Here is a 17,345-nt window from a genome sequence, read left to right as displayed (position 1 = left end):
TCCCTGGCCAGCTAGTCTCAAGAGGCCACTCAATTACTCTCTAAAATACCATCTTATTTTAAATCTCCACTTTATACACATATGATTGTGTAATCATACAAGTATCATATATGATTATACAGATGGTATATCATTTCTGTCTTTTTTTTTTTTTTTGAGATGGAGTCTCCCTCTGTTGCCCAGGCTGGAGTGCAGTGGCGCGATCTCGGCTCACTGCAACCTCTGCCTCCTGGGTTCAAGCTATTTTCCTGCCTCAGCCTCCCAAATAGCTGGGATTACAGGTGTGCACCACCACACCTGGCTAATTTTTGTATTTTTAGTATAGACGGGGTTTCCCCGTGTTGGTCAGGCTAGTCTCAAACTCCTGACCTTGTGATCCACCTGCCTCGGCCTCCCAAAGTGCTGGGATTACAGGCGTGAGCCACTGCGCCCAGCCCTATAATTTTTTTCTTGTTCACTATATAATATCAGTTGGTCTGTCTTTCCCAATAGAAATCTTGTCATTCTGTTTGTCATCGTATCTCCAGTGCCAAGGACACTCCTTGAAACATATACTCAATGATTATTTGTGGAATGAATCATCATAGATATTTACTGAGTGAACAGGAGTATTCATGTGGAACTACAGTTTTTCCCTCCATGATGTAACACATTTTCTCTCTTCATATTCATTTTCCCAGAAATTTGCCAGAGAAGGTAAAATTTCTGCAGCTATTGAAGTGCCCACAGATAGTATCTGGACCTAGTGACAGATATAATGATTCGTGTACTGAATTCTATTAAGGGTGGTGAATAGATGGGTTTTCTTTGTACTAGGCCTTAAAGATAAAATAATATTTCTTCAAGAGCTCTCATTTGGTTATGTGATCATTGCCACTACCTAAACTTTTTCCACTTGTGATAAATTGCCCCCAAATTTAATGCATCATGAAATTGAGAAACTGTTGTGCCAATTTTGTTTCTAATTTTCCTCTAATTTGTATCTGTTTCCAGAATGGTAATAAAATTAAACCTAAATCATATGAAAAAAATGAAATTAGGGGCTGCAGATACACATGGAGTTTCATTAGAGTATGTAACACAATCAAGATTCTGAGATAACAAAATGTAACGATCTGCAAAATTACCATGGGAAAACTAATGTTTGAATGATGCAGTCGTATGATGAAAATAGGAGGCATAATAACTCTGAATTTGTGTGGTTTCTTATGATTAAAGGGTAAATGGGTCAATTTAAAAGTAACTGTTGAGGTCTCTTACCAGGCCCCAAAACAAAACAAATAATCAAATTATTTCCATGTCTGAAAATAGAATTAGAAATTGTGATTTTGAGAAAGAGGTATATGATGTCAGTTGAAGCAGAGGGTGATAATAAAACAGACCTTTTGGTGACACCAATTAACGCATTTGGAAGACACATGAATAGAAGATACGAAAAAGATAAGCCAAAAAAAAAAAAAAAACAGGAAAAAGAAAGGCAACAAAAACCTATTGTAATGAACTAAGTCTTTAGGATTTTAAAACACAAAACCACCTCATACATTGGGATTCAACTTATGATGTGACTTTGATTTAGATAAACCCTCCCCAAAATTATAATAATATATTTAAGTACCTATTTGTCTCCATCGAAGAGCATATCCTTTTTGATGTGCCTTTATGCTCTCTAAGTAGTAGTGAGGATGAAGACTCTTTATTTAGAGTTTTACCACTTAACAAAACAATCTCGATTTATTGTTTCACTCAAGATGCTGTACTGAGACAGCTTTGCTGCATAATCAAGTAAATACACTAGGAGATGGACACCATATTCTATTCACTTATATTTTCCCATTCCCTGTAACTAAGAGAGGACTGCCACCATCCAGGGATTTTCCAGAGCAAAAGGGAGATCTCCTCCCTCGGCAACAAGAAAACAACCCTGTTTTAAAAATGGGCTTAGGATTTTCTTGACAATGCAGGCTTTTTTTGTTTGGTTCCATATGAACCAAAAAAAAGTAGTTTTTTCCAATTCCATGAAGAAAGTCATTGGTAGTTTGATGGGGATGGCATTGAATCTATAAATTACCTTGGGCAGTATGGCCATTTTCACGGTATTGATTCTTCCTACCCATGAGCATGGAATGTTCTTCCATTTGTTTGTATCCTCTTTTATTTCGTTGAGCAGTGGTTTGTAGTTCTCCTTGAAGAGATCCTTCATGTCTCTTGTAAGTTTGATTCCTAGGTATTTTATTCTCTTTGAAGCAATTGTGAATGGGAGTTCACTCATGATTTGGCTCTCTGTTTGTCTGTTATTGGTGTATAGGAATGCTTGTGATTTTTGCACATTGGTTTTGTATCCTGAGACTTTGCTGAAGTTGCTTATCAGCTTAAGGAGATTTTGGGCTGAGACGATGGGGTTTTCTAAATATACAATCATGTCATCTGCAAACAGGGACAATTTGACTTCCCCTTTTCCTAATTGAATACCCTTTATTTCTTTCTCCTGCCTGATTGTCCTGGCCAGAACTTCCAACACTATGTTGAATAGGAGTGGTGAGAGAGGGCATCCATCTCTTGTGCCCGTTTTCAAAGGGAATGCTTCCAGTTTTTGCCCATTCAGTATGATATTGACTGTGGGTTTGTCATAAATAGCTCTTATTATTTTGAGATACGTCCCATCAATACCTAGTTTGTTGAGAGTTTTTAGCATGAAGGGCTGCTGAATTTTATTGAAGGCCTTTTCTGCATCTATTGAGACAGTCATGTGGTTTTTGTCTTTGGTTCGGTTTATGTGACGGATTATGTTTATTGGTTTGTGTATGTTGAACTAGTCTTGCATCCCAGGGATGAAGCCCACTTGATCGTGATGGATAAGCTTTTTGATGTGCTGCTGGATTTGGTTTGCCAATATTTTATTGAGGATTTTCACATCGATGTTCATCAGGTATGTTGGTCTAAAATTCTCTTTTTTTGTTGTGTCTCTGCCAGGCTTTGGTATCAGGATGATGCTGGCCTCATAAAATGAGTTAGGGAAGATTCCCTCTTTTTCTGTTGATTGGAATAGTTTCAGAAGGAATGGTACCAGCTCCTCCTTGTACCTCTGGTAGAATTCGGCTGTGAATCCATCTGGTCCTGGGCTTTTTTTGGTTTGTAGGCTATTAATTATTGCCTCAATTTCAGAGCCTGTTATTGGTCTATTCAGGGATTCAACTTCTTCCTGGTTTAGTCTTGGGAGGGTGTATGTGTCCAGGAATTTATCCATTTCTTCTAGATTTTCTAGTTTATTTGCATAGAGGTGTTTATAGCATTCTCTGATGGTAGTTTGTATTTCTGTGGGATCGGTGGTGATATCCCCGTTATCATTTTTTATTGCATCTATTTGATTCTTCTCTCTTTTCTTCTTATTAGTCTTGCTAGCAGTCTATCTATTTTGTTGATCTTTTCAAAAAACCAGCTCCTAGATTCATTGATTTTTTTGAAGGGGTTTTTTTGTGTTTCTATCTCCTTCAGTTCTGCTCTGATCTTAGTTATTTCTTGCCTTCTGCTAGCTTTTGAATGTGTTTGCTCTTGCTTCTCTAGTTCTTTTAATTGTGATGTTAGGGTGTCAATTTTAGATCTTTCCTGCTTTCTCTTGTGGGCATTTAGTGCCATAAATTTCCCTCTACACACTGCTTTAAATGTGTCCCAGAGATTCTGGTATGTTGTGTCTTTGTTCTCACTGGTTTCAAAGAACATCTTTATTTCTGCCTTCATTTTGTTATGTACCCAGTAGTCATTCAGGAGTAGGTTGTTCAGTTTCCATGTAGTTGTGCAGTTTTGAGTGAGTTTCTTAATCCTGAGTTCTAATAAAAATGGGTAAGGGACCTGATGAGACATTTCTCAAAAGAAGACATGGAGATGGCCAATAGGTAGATGAAAAACTGCGCCAAATCACTAATTATCAGGGAAATGCAAATCAAAACCACAGTGCAATATCACCTCGCTCCTGTTAGACTGGCTACTATAATAAAGATAAAATATAACAAGTGTCGGTGAGGATGCTGATAAAATGCACCCCCGTACACTGTTGGTGGGAATGTAAATTAGCACAGCCACTTTGGAAAACAGTATGGAGGTTCCTCAAAAAAATTAAAAACAGAATGATCATGTTATCCAGCAATCCCAGGAGCTCTGGGTAACCCTTTCAACAAGATGCACAGAGGCGAAATACACACTGTTCACAGCAAGAGAATAACATAGGAAGGGTCAGACAAGAAACAATCTGACTTGAGAAAATAACCAAGAGAATGGATACTTGGTCTTCAGTAGCTTCCCAATTCCTCAATCTATGCTTTTTCTGGCTACGGCCCTGCTTTCCAGCTCTATGAGACACACCTGTGTAGGGGCCAAGGATGAGCTGATGAATCAACTCACAAAAGGCAGATTAATTAGAGAAAAGGAATGCAAATTTATTTAACATGTATTCCTTGGGAGCCTTCAGAATGAAGACCCAAACATACAGGGGAGGGCTGTGCACAATGGCTCACGCCTGTAATCCCAGCACTTTGGGAGGCCGAGGCGGGTGGATCACCTGAGGTCAGGAGTTCAAGACCAGCCTGGTCAACATGGTGAAACTCCGTCTCTACTAAAAGTACAAAAAATTAGCCAGACATGGTGGCAGGAGCCTGTAATCCCAGCTACTCGGGAAGCTGAGGCAGGAGACTCGCTTGAACCCGGGAGATGAAGGCTGCAGTGAGCTGAGATCACGCCATTGCACTCCAGCCTGGTTAACAGGGCAACAAGAGTGAAACTCATTCTCAAAAAAAGAAAAAAAAAGATACAGGAGAAATTGTCCATTTTTATGCTTGGGTTCAACAAAGTACGGACAGCCGTGTAGAAATGTGATTGGACAAAATATGATTTTATGCTAACAGACAGAGGTGGGTAACCCTGCAAGGCCTGTCTGCCTAGATTCTTCTTGGCCTTTCTGAGCAGCATTCCTTCCTTCAGGGTGTGGGGCAGGGCCCTCTCTGGAATGGGGGCTTATGACTTACAGTCAAACAGCGTTGGTCAGATAATTTCTTCACTGCTAGTTTTTGCACAGAAAGGTAGAGGGAAGGTTAGAGTAATATTTTTAGGTTTACGGCTGGCTTTAGGAAAAAGGGATTCTGGTTTCTCTGACTCACCCTGGGGAAGGGGAATCCTAGTTTCTATGGCTAGCCTGGGGGAGAATGGGACCGAGAGACAGCAGGGCAGGAGGTTGGAGAAACACTTTTGCTTCTGAGGCCTTCATTTTGGTGTACTGTTTTCTGAGCCTCAACATGTGAAATATTATCATAAACTCCCCTATTTTGCTTTAAGCTGGATTGAGTTGGTAGCTGTTATTTGCCACCCAAAGAGTCTTAATTAAGATAATATCAAATAGGAGAAAAAAATCAAAGAGACTGAGGACAGTAGCGAAGTTAGGAGAAATAAAATGCTTTGAAGGGTTCTGGAATAAAGGCATTGTTTACACTCTGTTTTTCCGTAAAATAAATTCAGGTATTTGAAATAGACACATTTTACTTGTTCTTTTATTTGCTTTATAGTAATATAGAAATATGGAAATGAATCCCAACAAATCAAAGAGTAGTGATTACAACCATAATAGAACACATGCTATTAATCTAATAAGGATTTTAATATTATTGTTTTGTACATTTTTATATATCCCTAACAAGTGGTAAGTAAATGCAGTTTTGAAAAAAAAAAGTGAATCGTTTTTTAACATACTCAAGTTTGCTTTTTAAATGAATCCATGATGCTGTGAATATCTCTGCCCCAAATAAAAGTTTATCTAACTTTAACATTTGAAGATTTTAAAGCTTACATATCTCTAAAATTAATCATATTAAGGTTCAAAGTTGAGTAGCATCCTCAGCATGCTATTGCCCCCTAGTGGCTAATTTTGTAAGAACATGGATTTGAGTCAGGCACTGCCCCAGCATGCGGCTCAACCAGCTGTCAAAAACTACCCACTTCAGCTTAACCATCTCACCCTGTACTAAGGAGATAAACTCGACCAACTGACTGTTGTTGGTTTCCATCCCCTAACCCCATCAGTAGTTTTTGAAGGGATTCCGTCTTTCCCTAGAAAAATCTTGCTCCCAAAATTCTGACCTCTTTCTGAGTTTTCCACTGTCTGCCTCCCAGGACTGGGAGCTCTAAGTCGTGAGCAAGACAGGGAAGCTTGGGAAGTCACTCAGAGAAAGCACCCCAACAGTATCTTATCTGGCTGCCATGCCATGGGACACATCTTGAAAACAGCAAAAGCAAAGTGAAATGCTTTCCACTCCACCTTGCAAAATGCTGCATAGAGTGAAAACTACTGAGATTCATGGACTCGTGAATAAGGCCACAGGCAAGCTCTCACCTTGTTAAAAACAGAGGCTGTCCTGTGTGTGCAAAAATACTTGGTGTCCACACTTCTTGATGAGTTACCTTGGAAGAATTCCTCAATTTATCTGGGTCGGGTTTCACTTGTGAAATCCTACCCTGACAAATTTGCCCAACCTGCCAAGGCACAAATAATCACTTACACTTCTGTGCACCCAGAGCTCTTTAAGTCTTTTCTTTTTCTTTCTTTCTTTCATTCTTTCTTTCTTTCTTTCTTTCTCTTTCTTTCTTTTTCTTTCCTTCTTTTTTCTTTTTTTCTTTCCTTCTTTCTTTCTCTCTCTTTCTCTCTTTCTTTCTTTCTTTTTCTTTTGAGGCGGAGTCTTGCTCTGTCACCCAGGCTGGAGTGCAATGGCGTGATCTCAGCTCACTGCAACCTCCACCTCCCAGGTTCAAGTGATCCTCCTGCCTTAGCCTCCCGAATACCTGGGATTACAGGCGCCTGCCACCACACCCGGCTAATTTGTGTATTTTTAGTAGAGATGGGGTTTCACCACGTTGGCCAGTCTGGTCTCGAACTCCTGACCTCAAGTGATCCACCTGCCTCGGCCTCCCAAAGTGCTGGGATTACAAGTGTGAGCCACCGCAGCCGGTCTAAGCCGTTTCTATTTGAGTTCTTGCACATTGTATGAATTCTGTTTCCTCCATCAGGCTTTAAGCTTTTGAGGGAAAAATATTGTATCTCAATCACTTTGGTCACTTTGTGGGCAGTCCTTGTGCATTATAAAAACTGAGGCTGTCACCTCTGTCTGAAATCTTTGGGCAGTTCCTTATCTATTTGCCCTCAAAAGAAAAGTACCTAGCCAATGAGACTGTATCCTATAGCCAGGGCAAAAGAAGCTGTTCTCGGAACAAGGAGTCTTTACTTTGCTGCTAACTAGCTCTAAGACCCTGAATAGCCCCTATTGAATCGCAGTTTTCTCAGCAGTTAAATAAACAAGTTGGATGACAATGTGTGACAGGTTCTCCAAGATTACTTTCAGTTCTGTAATAAGTGAATATATTTTCCTCTAATTCTATATGACCTAATTCTGCCCTGATCATTTCCTTTTCTCACTCTTTCACTTCCAATCTTTCATTTCTGAAGAATCACCCTCATGAAGGCTAGAATGAATTAAGTGGTACTGGAGTAGAGTCAGAGACATCATTATGAACTCACACACACACACACACACATATAAACACACACACACAAACAATTACAGATAAGCTGGGTTAGCATGCATACATATGTTTCCTAGCTCTGTCCACTGAAAGGTTCTAGAAGCAATGACACCCCAGTAGCAACAACACACCCAGTGCACAAATCTTGATTTCTAATAAAATTATCTAATCAAAAGAATCAGGGTTCCTTGAGAAGAAGCTGATTCTAGGGTTAGAGCAGTGTCTTCGTCCATTTTCTGCTGCTATAACAGAATACCACAGACTGGGTTATTTATAAAGAACAAAAGTTTATTTGGCTCACAGTTCTGGGACTCTGTAGCTCATGCCTGTAATCCCAGCTACTTGGGAAGCTGAGGCAGGAAGATCCTTTGAGCCAGGAGTTCAAGATCAGCTTGGGCAACATAGCAAGATCCTGTGTCAAAAGGAATAATAATCTCTCCTTTTTGTTGTAAAAATAAATTTATTTTGTAGTAAAAAATATAAATAAGTAAAGCAGATTTTGAATTGGCACAAGAAAAAAAACAACTCTCCAACATAATTTCATATTATATTCAGATGTAAAACGAAATGTACAAGTATGTAAATGTATTCATATAGTCAATTAGTGCAGGTACATTGAAAAAGTATATAGAATCTTGAGCTCCCCAAAACAAGCTCCAGAAAGGGCCCCTCACACTCCTCCTATACCAGATCTCTGTGTAAGTGGTAACACATCCAAGCTGAGGAATGGCTGAGCAAGTGACAGGCAGAAGGAACCAATGGATGGAGAAAACCAGAATCAAGCCCAGAAAACAGCAGAGCTGTGTGTGCCTATACCAGGCAACTGGAGCAGCATCACCTTCTATCCCCAGGAAGGAGAGTCCATATGAACCTCTCAATCCTTGCCTCTTCTGGGCCTCCCTAGGCTAGTTAGTTCCAAGACATTGAAGGAGACTCTAATCACTCCTTATTTAGGGAGCCCCCTCTCGTAAGTAGTCTCTCTTTGCTAACCAGAGCAATTCATCCCCCAAAGCCCCGATAGCACTTAGCCTTCTAAGTGAAAAATAGAATTACTATTCATTGTAATGAAAAAAATCCATTCATGCTAAAACAACATCAAATGCCATCAAAATGAATAATGCATCAATAGTGAACATCAAGTTATCACACAACAGAAAAGGCAGGTGTCCTGTTATCTGTAACAAGCCTACGGGCTTGCTCAAAGTGCTTTCCAGTCTGTGGCATCATATAAAGCAAAGACCATGGGCCCCAACACCACCAGGTATACATGGAGTTGTGCAACTAAACCCTCATGCTGGTTAGAAATGAACAGAAAAGAGAGGACTAAATAAATTGATGACAGACTACAAATAATGGGCAGATGGATTGTCACTGCTAGACACTACTAAGCTGGGGTGACCACTGGGGGAATCATCAAGTGTGAAGCTGTCTCTGGGAGAAAGGTTTTATGTTTAAGATTATTGGATTGGGGTAACAGAGGGACCAGCTTCTACAGGGAGCTGGCAAAATATTCTGAAATACTTCTGAAATACTTGTCTAAGAATTAAGGGGTTTTTGTTGTTGCTGTTGTTTAGACAGAGTTTTGCTCTTGTCGCCCAGGCTACAGTGCAATGGCATGAACTTGGCTTCCTGCAACCTCCACCTCCCGGGTTTAAGTGATTCTTCTGTCTCAGCCTCCTGAGTAGCTGGGATTACAGGTGCCCACCACCATGCCCAGCGAATTTTCATATTTTTAGTAAAGACAGGGTTTCACCATCTTGGCCAGGCTGGTCTCGAACTCCTGACCTTAGGTGATCTGCCCCCATCAGCCTCCCAAAGTGCTGGAATTACAGGCATGAGCCACTGCACCTGGCTAGAATTAACTTTTTCAAGAGATTCACATAACCAAAGCAATAGAAAATTCTCCTTGATTACTTTACCAAAAAGCAACAGCGATCTAAAAATAGGATCTTCGTACATTCCAGTTGGCCTGGGACAATCCCTGTTTATGCCTGTTGTCTGGACTTATTCATAATGTTTCCTTTTCTCTCCAAAGTGACTGGTTTGCTAAGTTACATTATTAGTCTACCTAAAAAATGATTCCTAGAGTTGTTTGAAGAATAGTATAAAGTTTTCATTGTTTCTGTTTTGATTTGTTTGTTTGTTTGTTTTATTATTATAGAACTTGGCATATATAGGTTTGTGTTAGTCCATTTTGTGTTGCTATAAAGGAATACCTGAGCCTGGGTAATTTACGAAGAAAAGAGGTTGATTTGGCTCACTGTCCTGCAGCTGTACAGGAAGCATGGCACCAGCATCTGCTTCTAGTGATGCCTCAGGAAGCTTCCACTCATGGCAAAAGGTGAAGGGGGAGCAGGCATGTCACGTGGCAAGAGACAGAGCGAGAGAGAGAGAAGGAAGTGCTAGACTCCTTTAAACAACCGGCTGTCTTGTGAACTAACAGAGTTAAGACTCACTTATCACGGAGGAGATGGCACTTAGCCATTTACAAGGGATCTGCCTCCATGATCCAAACACCTCCCTCCAAGCCTCACCTCCAGCTTTTGAAGTCACATTTCAACATGAGATTTGGAGGAGACAAACATCCAAATCATATCAATGTCCACTTGCTATCATGACCTCTCTCCAGTCTGTCCAGTCCAGGTAGTCCCCCTTTTGTTCCTGTGTCCCTGACTCCATCATTCATGCTTGGAGACCTGGATTAACCTGTCATGCTCCCCTGTTATGCAATTCCCGTTCCTACAGCCTTTAAACATGCCCAGATCCTGCCCCTCCGCATTCTAGAGCCTATGTCTTCCCCTATCATCTAACCATCTTAAAACATTTTTTCCTTTTGTATCATCTTATCTTTTGCAAGTTTGTCTTACCTACAGCTCTCCAAAGGGTAGTCTTCATTCACAGGCTCCAGGCCCTCTGCTCCCATTCACTTGTAACCCACTGAAATCTTCTCTGTCTGGTTGTTCTTTGGGTACTGCTGTCGCAGATGTCCTCAGGGGGAAAAGATCCACACTTTTCACTCTGCACACTCACCTGGGTGATCACATCCCTCCTCATGGTTCCAGACATCACCAATATTCTGCTGACTCTCAATCCATTATCTGCAGCCACTTCTGCTCACCTGCATTTCAGGCATGTAGATTCGGCTGCCTACTGAACATCTTCTGCCACAGGCACTTCAGACTACATTCACCACCTTCCCTCCACCTGCAGCTCCTACTCCATTCCCTAGCTCAGTTAATAGTCCCATCACCCAAAAACAGAACCAGTAGGCATGTGCATGTGCATGTGTGTGTGTGTAAAGTGGTGGAGTTAAAAAGAATTGGTTCACATAACTATGGAGTCTGAGAAGTCTCAAGATCCGTAGTTGGCAAGCTGGAGACACAGGAGGGTAGATGGTGTAGTTCCAGTGTGAGGGCAAGAAATGACTGCTTGACCTAGCTCAAGTAGTACCAGTCAGGCCAGAGGAGCTCCCTCCTTTTTGTCCTATTCCGGTCTTCAACTGATTGATTGGACAAGGCCCACCCACATTAGAGAAGGCAATCTGCCTTCTTCAGTTTACCAATTCAAACTTTAATCTCATCCAGAAATACCCTCAGGGACACTCCCAGAATAGTATTTGGCCGAAAGTCTGCACCTCACGGCCCAGTGAAGTTAACACATAAAAGTAACCATCACATAACCCTAGACTACTGCTCTCCCACACCATCCACATCTACGTGACATAAAATCCAGTTGGTTTCACCTTCTAAATATTTCTCTTGTCTGTCACGTCTGCATGATCAATAACTCTGCCCAGTTTACCCTCCCCCATAATTCTTACATCATTCCTAGTACTGCCTCCAAAGAACAGCCTTCCTGCCTCCATTCTTGTCCACTTCAAATCCATACTACACAGGGTTAGTAGGGAGTAGACTATCTAAAAGACAAACTTGGCTGGGTGTGGTGGCACACACCCATAATCTCAGCTACTCAGGAGGCTGAAGCATGATAATTGCTTGAACCTGACAAGCAGAGGTTGCAGTGAGCCAAGATGGTGCCACTGCACTCCAGCCTGGGCAACACAGTGAGACTCTGTCTCAAAAAAAAAAAAAAGACAAACTTAATTGCCTCACTCAATACTAAAACCTACACCTATAGGAGAAAATACCAGTTCTTCACAGTAGAGCTTAAGGCCTCCCCTCCCTCCTATTTGCCATCTTCCCTGCCTCACACATTACCTCCAGCCATACTGGACTACTGGGGGCCTCTACCAGCTGTATCTACCTTGGCCTGTGTCCACTGCCTGGAAGCTTCATTACGCAAACACTTAGCCTGGCTAATCCTAATCATTAAATCCCCTCCAGAAAACCTTTTCTCATCACTTCTCCCCCTCGTCTCCTGGGTCCAGACTGGGTTAGGACCGCCTCCTCCCTGCTTTCAGAATTCCCTGGCCATGTCTCCATCATGACAATTCACTCATTTATTTACTAACCCAACAAATACTTCATGTACAAGACACAAGAGCTAGGGCAGAAGCCAGACAGCAGAGCGAGGGTTGGGGGGCCCAGTGAAGAAAGTTGATGCCAACAGAGGCCATATGAAGTGTGGACTCCACGCATCCCCTGCATATATCCAAAAGGAGGCCTTCTCTGTTTCCTGTCTGCTTCACCACTGGGCTGTGAGCCTTAAAGGTCAAAGTTTTCTTCTATCTGACAACCTACCTTCCCAGCTTAGCACGGGATATGGCCTGGAGAACTCTTCATAGTGCATGGTGGATGAAGAGAAAGAGAACAGCCAACTCAGGGCTCACTCTGCTCTGGCTTGCTCTCTTGACTCTTTAGAACTGGAAAGGATCTGGCTGGGCATGGTGATTACAGGTGTGAGCCTGTAATCTCAGTACTTTGGGAGGCAGAAGCGGGTGGATCACCTGAGGTCAGGAGTTTAAGACCAGCCTGGGTAACATGGAGAAACCCCATCTCTACCAAAATTACAAAAATTAGCCAGGTATGGTGGCACACACATGTAATCCCAGCTACTCGGGAGGCCAAGGCACGAGGATCTCTTGAACCCGGGAGGCAAAGGTTGCAGTGAGCCAAGGTCATGCCACTGTACTTCAGCCTACCTGGGGAACAGAGCAAAACTCTCTCTCAAAAAAAAAAAAGGACTGGAAAGGACCTTACAGATGAGGTCCAATCCCTTATCTGTTAACAGATTTTAAAAACTTGAAAAGTAGCAAGGTGAGCAGAGAGGAAAGTCAAGTGTCAAAACCAAAACTTCTGCTTTCATAGCTCAGTACCTTTTTTTTCTAAACTGTGCTGCCTCTAACTTGAGTTGAACAAAATGTGTACTTCAGTAACATTTCAGTTATTAATATTTAAAATCACTTATTATATAATAACTTGAACATTCTTTTTGTTTGTTTGTTTGAGATGGAGTCTCACTTTGTCACCCAGGCTGGAGTGCAATGGTGCAATCTCAGCTCACTGCCACCTCCACCTCCAGGTTCAAGTGATTCTCCTGCTTCAGCCTCCCGAGTAGCTGGGATTACAGGTGCCCGCCACCATGCCCAGCTAATTTTTGTATTTTTAGTAGAGATAGAGTTTCACCATGTTGGTCAGGCTGGTCTTGAACTCCTGACCTCAGGTGATCCACCCACCTAGGCCTCCCAAAGTGTTGGGATTACAGGTGTGAGCCACCACGCCCGGCCAACTTGAACATTCTTAATGTTCTTGCTCCTTCCTTCCTTCTATCCTTCCTGCCTTGCTTGCTTCCTTCCTTTATTTTTTTCTTTTTCTCTTCAAATCACATAGTCACTTTGTTCCCAAAAGGATTTTAGAGTGAAATGCCTACCACGAGAGAGGCATTCTAATGGATGCTGGGATGTGAAATGAACAAAGCAGGTACCTGGGGGACAGCTGTCTATGGGGGACATAAAGATGTGTAGTCCAGTGTAAATGCAATCTTTGAGTTGGGGCTGGCGTAAATGCAATCACTGAGGGATAATTAAGGTAGGAGCCAATGTAAATGCAATCACTGAAGTTCTCCAGGTTTGGGTGGATCAAGAGAGGCTTTACAAGGTGGACATGTTTAAGCTTCATCTCAAAAAATGAATGGGGGTTGTCTAAGTATTTGAGGTCCCAGGAAAGAGGGTGTTCTTATCAGAAGTACAGCAGGTATGAGACAGGAACAGTAGATACTTTAGTCCTTACGTTGATGTTTGCTATGCTCTTTGGACTTAAAAAAAAAATCTATTTCTAACTGTGTTAGTCCATTCTTGAATTGCTATAAAGAAATACCTGGGGCTGGGTAATTTATAAAGAAAACAGACTTAATTGGCTAATGGTTCTGCAGGCTGTACAGGAAGCATGGCACTGGAATCTGCTTGGCTTCTGGGGAGGCCTCAGGAAGCTTACAATCATGGTGGAAGGCAAAGCAAGAGCCAACATATCACACAGTGAGAGCAGGAGCAAGGAGAAATGGAAACTTTTAAACTTTTTTTAAACTTTTAAACAACCAGATCTTATATGAACTCAGATGGTGATGGGGATTGTGCTAAGTCATTCATGAGGGATCTGCTCCCATGATCCAAACATCTCCCACCAGGCCCCACCTCTAATACTGGGGATGACATTTCCACATGAGATTTGGAGGAGACAAATATCCAAACCATATCATTCTGTCCCCTGGTCCCCCAAATCTCATGTCTTTCTCATATTGCAAAATACAATTATCCCTTCCCAACAGTCTCCCAACATCTTAATTCATTTCAACTCGTTAATCAAGTCCAAAGTCCTAAGTCATCTGAGACTCATCTCCTTCTGCCTATGAGCCTGTAAAATCAAAACAGTTATTTACTTCCAAGATACAATGGTAGTACAGGCATTATTTAAACATTACCATTCCAAAAGAAATAAATTGAACAAAAGAAAATGGCTACAGGCCCCATGCAAGTCTGAAACCCAGCAGGGTAGATATTAAATCTTAAACCTCTAAAATAATCCTTGATGCCATGTCCTTCATCCTGGGCACATTGAAGTAAAGGTTGAGCTCTCTGGGCAGCCATGCCCCTGTGGTTTTGCAGAGTTCACAGGTTAGAGTTCAGTGCTTGCAACTTTTTCAGGTGCAGGAGGCAAGCTGCTGGTGGATCTACCATTCTGGGGTCTGGAAGGCAGTCGCCCCATTCCTACAGCTCCACTAGGCAGTGCCCTGGTGGGGACTCTGTGTGGGGGCTTCAACCCTACATTTCCCCTTGGCACTGGCCTAGTAGTGTGCATGGGATCCACCCCTGTGGCAGGGTTCTGCCTGAGCACCCTGGCTTTCTTATACATCATCTAAAATCTAGATGGAAGTTGCCAAGCTTCCTTTATTCTTGCATTCTGAGCACCTGCAGGCTTAACGTCACATAGAAGCCACCAGGGCTTATGGCTTGCACCTTCTGGAGCTGTGACCTGGGCTGTACCTGGGCCCTTTGGAGCCAAGGTTGGAGCTGGAGTAGCCAGGATGCAGGGAACAATTTCCCAGGGTGGTGCAGGGCATCAGCACCCTGGGCCTGGCTGACAAAACCGTTCTTTCCTCCTAGGCCTCTGAGCCTGTGATAAGAAGGGCTACCTCAGAGATATCTGAAATGCCTTTGAGGCCTTTCTCCCAATATCTTGGATATTGGCACTTGGCTCCCTTATAGTCATGCTAATCTCTCCAGCAAGGGTTGTTCTGCAGCCTGCTTGTATTCTTCCCCTGAAAATGGGCTTTTCTTTTCTATCACATGGCTAGACTGCAAATTTTCCAAATTTTTATGCTCTGATTCCCTTTTAAATATAAGCTCCAACTTTAAGTCATTTATTTACTTCCACATTTAAGAATAGGCTCTTAGAAGCAGCCAGGCCACATCTTGAATGCTTTGTTGCTTAGATATCTCTTATGCCAGATACCCTAAGTCATCATTGTTAAATTCAAACTTCTACATATCACTAGGGTACGATACAGCCAAGTTCTTTGCTAAAACATAACCAAGGTGATCTTTGCTCCAGTTTCCCATAAGTTCCACATTTCCCTTTGAGATCTCATCAGCCTCGACTTCACTGTCCACATCACTATCAGCATTTTTATTACAACCATTTAACTAGTCTCTAAGAAGTTCCAAACTTTCCCTCATCTTCCAGCCTTCTTCTGTGGCCTCCAAATTCTGCCCATTACCCAAATCCAAGTTGCTTCCACATCTTCAGGTATCTTTATAGCAATGCCCCACTCCCAGTACCAATTTTCTGTGTCAGGGCATTCTTGCTTCACTATAGAGGAATATCTGAGGCTGGGTAATTTCTCTGGGGGGTAGAGGGGAGATGGAGTCTCACACTGTCACCCAGGCTGGAGTGCAGTGGCACAATCTCAGCTCACTGCAACCTCCACCTCCCAGGTTCAAGTGATTCTCCTGCCTCAGCCTCCCAAGTAGCGGGACTACAGGTGTGTGCCACCACATCTGGCTGTTTTTTGTATTTTTAGTAGAGATTGGGTTTCATCATGTTGGCCAGGCTGGTCTCAATCTCTTGACCTCATGACCCACCCACCTTGGCCTCCCAAAGTGCTGGGATTACAGACGTGAGCCACTGTGCCCAGCGAAGGCTGGATAATTTATAAAGAAAAAGATGTTTAATTGGCTCACAGTTCTGCAGACTTTACAGGATGCATCAGCTGATATATGCTTAGCTTCTGGTGAGGCCTCAGGAAGCTATCAATAATGGCAGAAGGTAAAGGGGGAGCCAGAGTATCACATGATGAGAATGGGAGCAAGGGAGGAGATGCCACACACTTTTCAACAACCAGATTTCAGGTGAATTCATAGTGAGAACTCACTTATTACCAAGAGAATGGAGCTAAGCCATTCATGAGAGATCCACTTCCACGATCCAAACATCTCTCACAAGGCCCCACCCCCAACACTGGGGATGATATTTTAACATGAGATTTAGAGGGGACACACATCCAAACCATATCACTAACTTATTCCATTCATCAGTTCTTACCCCACAGATCATATTCTGCTAACTGCTTACACTTTTATCCATCTGTTTCCAAAAAAGGGTAATCGATTTGACTCCTCCAATATTGAATCTGCATCATAGCACAAATGAGCTACAAGATTTTAAATTGTACATGCCGTGGTCACCTGCACTCCACCTCATTCCACAGATCTGTATTGAATTACGTTTTTTTTTTTTTTTTTTGATATGGAGTCTTGCTCTGTCACCCAGGCTGGAGTGCAGTGGTGCAATCTTGGCTCACTGCAACCTCTGCCTCCCAGGTTCAAGCAATTCTCCTGCCTCAGCCTCCTGAGAGCTGGGATTATAGGCATGCACCACCACATCTGGCTAACTTTTTTGTATTTTTAGTAGAAGCAGGGTTTCACCATGTTGGTCAGGCTGGTCTTGAACTCCTGACCTCAAGTGATCTGCCCACATTGGCCTCCCAAAGTGCTGGGATTACAGGCATGAGCCACTGTGCCTGGCCACACAGGCACAGTGTGGCCATTGACTACCATGTGCCGAGCACTGAGGTAGATGCTGATACAGAATCAAAGATAAAGACAAGGGTGCAGAGAATGCACGGGAGGGGACTGGCCTGGTGAAGATGTGATATCATCACTTACTCCCCAACAAAAGCCCTTAAGAAGACTAATTATCACCAAGTCCTGCTCATTTTACTCCACACATGTTTTTCTAATCTTTCCATGTCTTTTTATCTTTATCATGGTCTCCATATTACAAGCCTCCATCATCTCTGCTGGATTACTGCAATTGGCCTCCTCGCATCATTTC

Source organism: Pongo pygmaeus, chromosome 13, assembly GCF_028885625.2.
Source record: "Pongo pygmaeus isolate AG05252 chromosome 13, NHGRI_mPonPyg2-v2.0_pri, whole genome shotgun sequence".
NCBI lineage: Eukaryota > Metazoa > Chordata > Mammalia > Primates > Hominidae > Pongo > Pongo pygmaeus.
The sequence above is the reverse complement of the archived record's forward strand: the minus strand, read 5'-3'. Positions refer to the sequence as shown.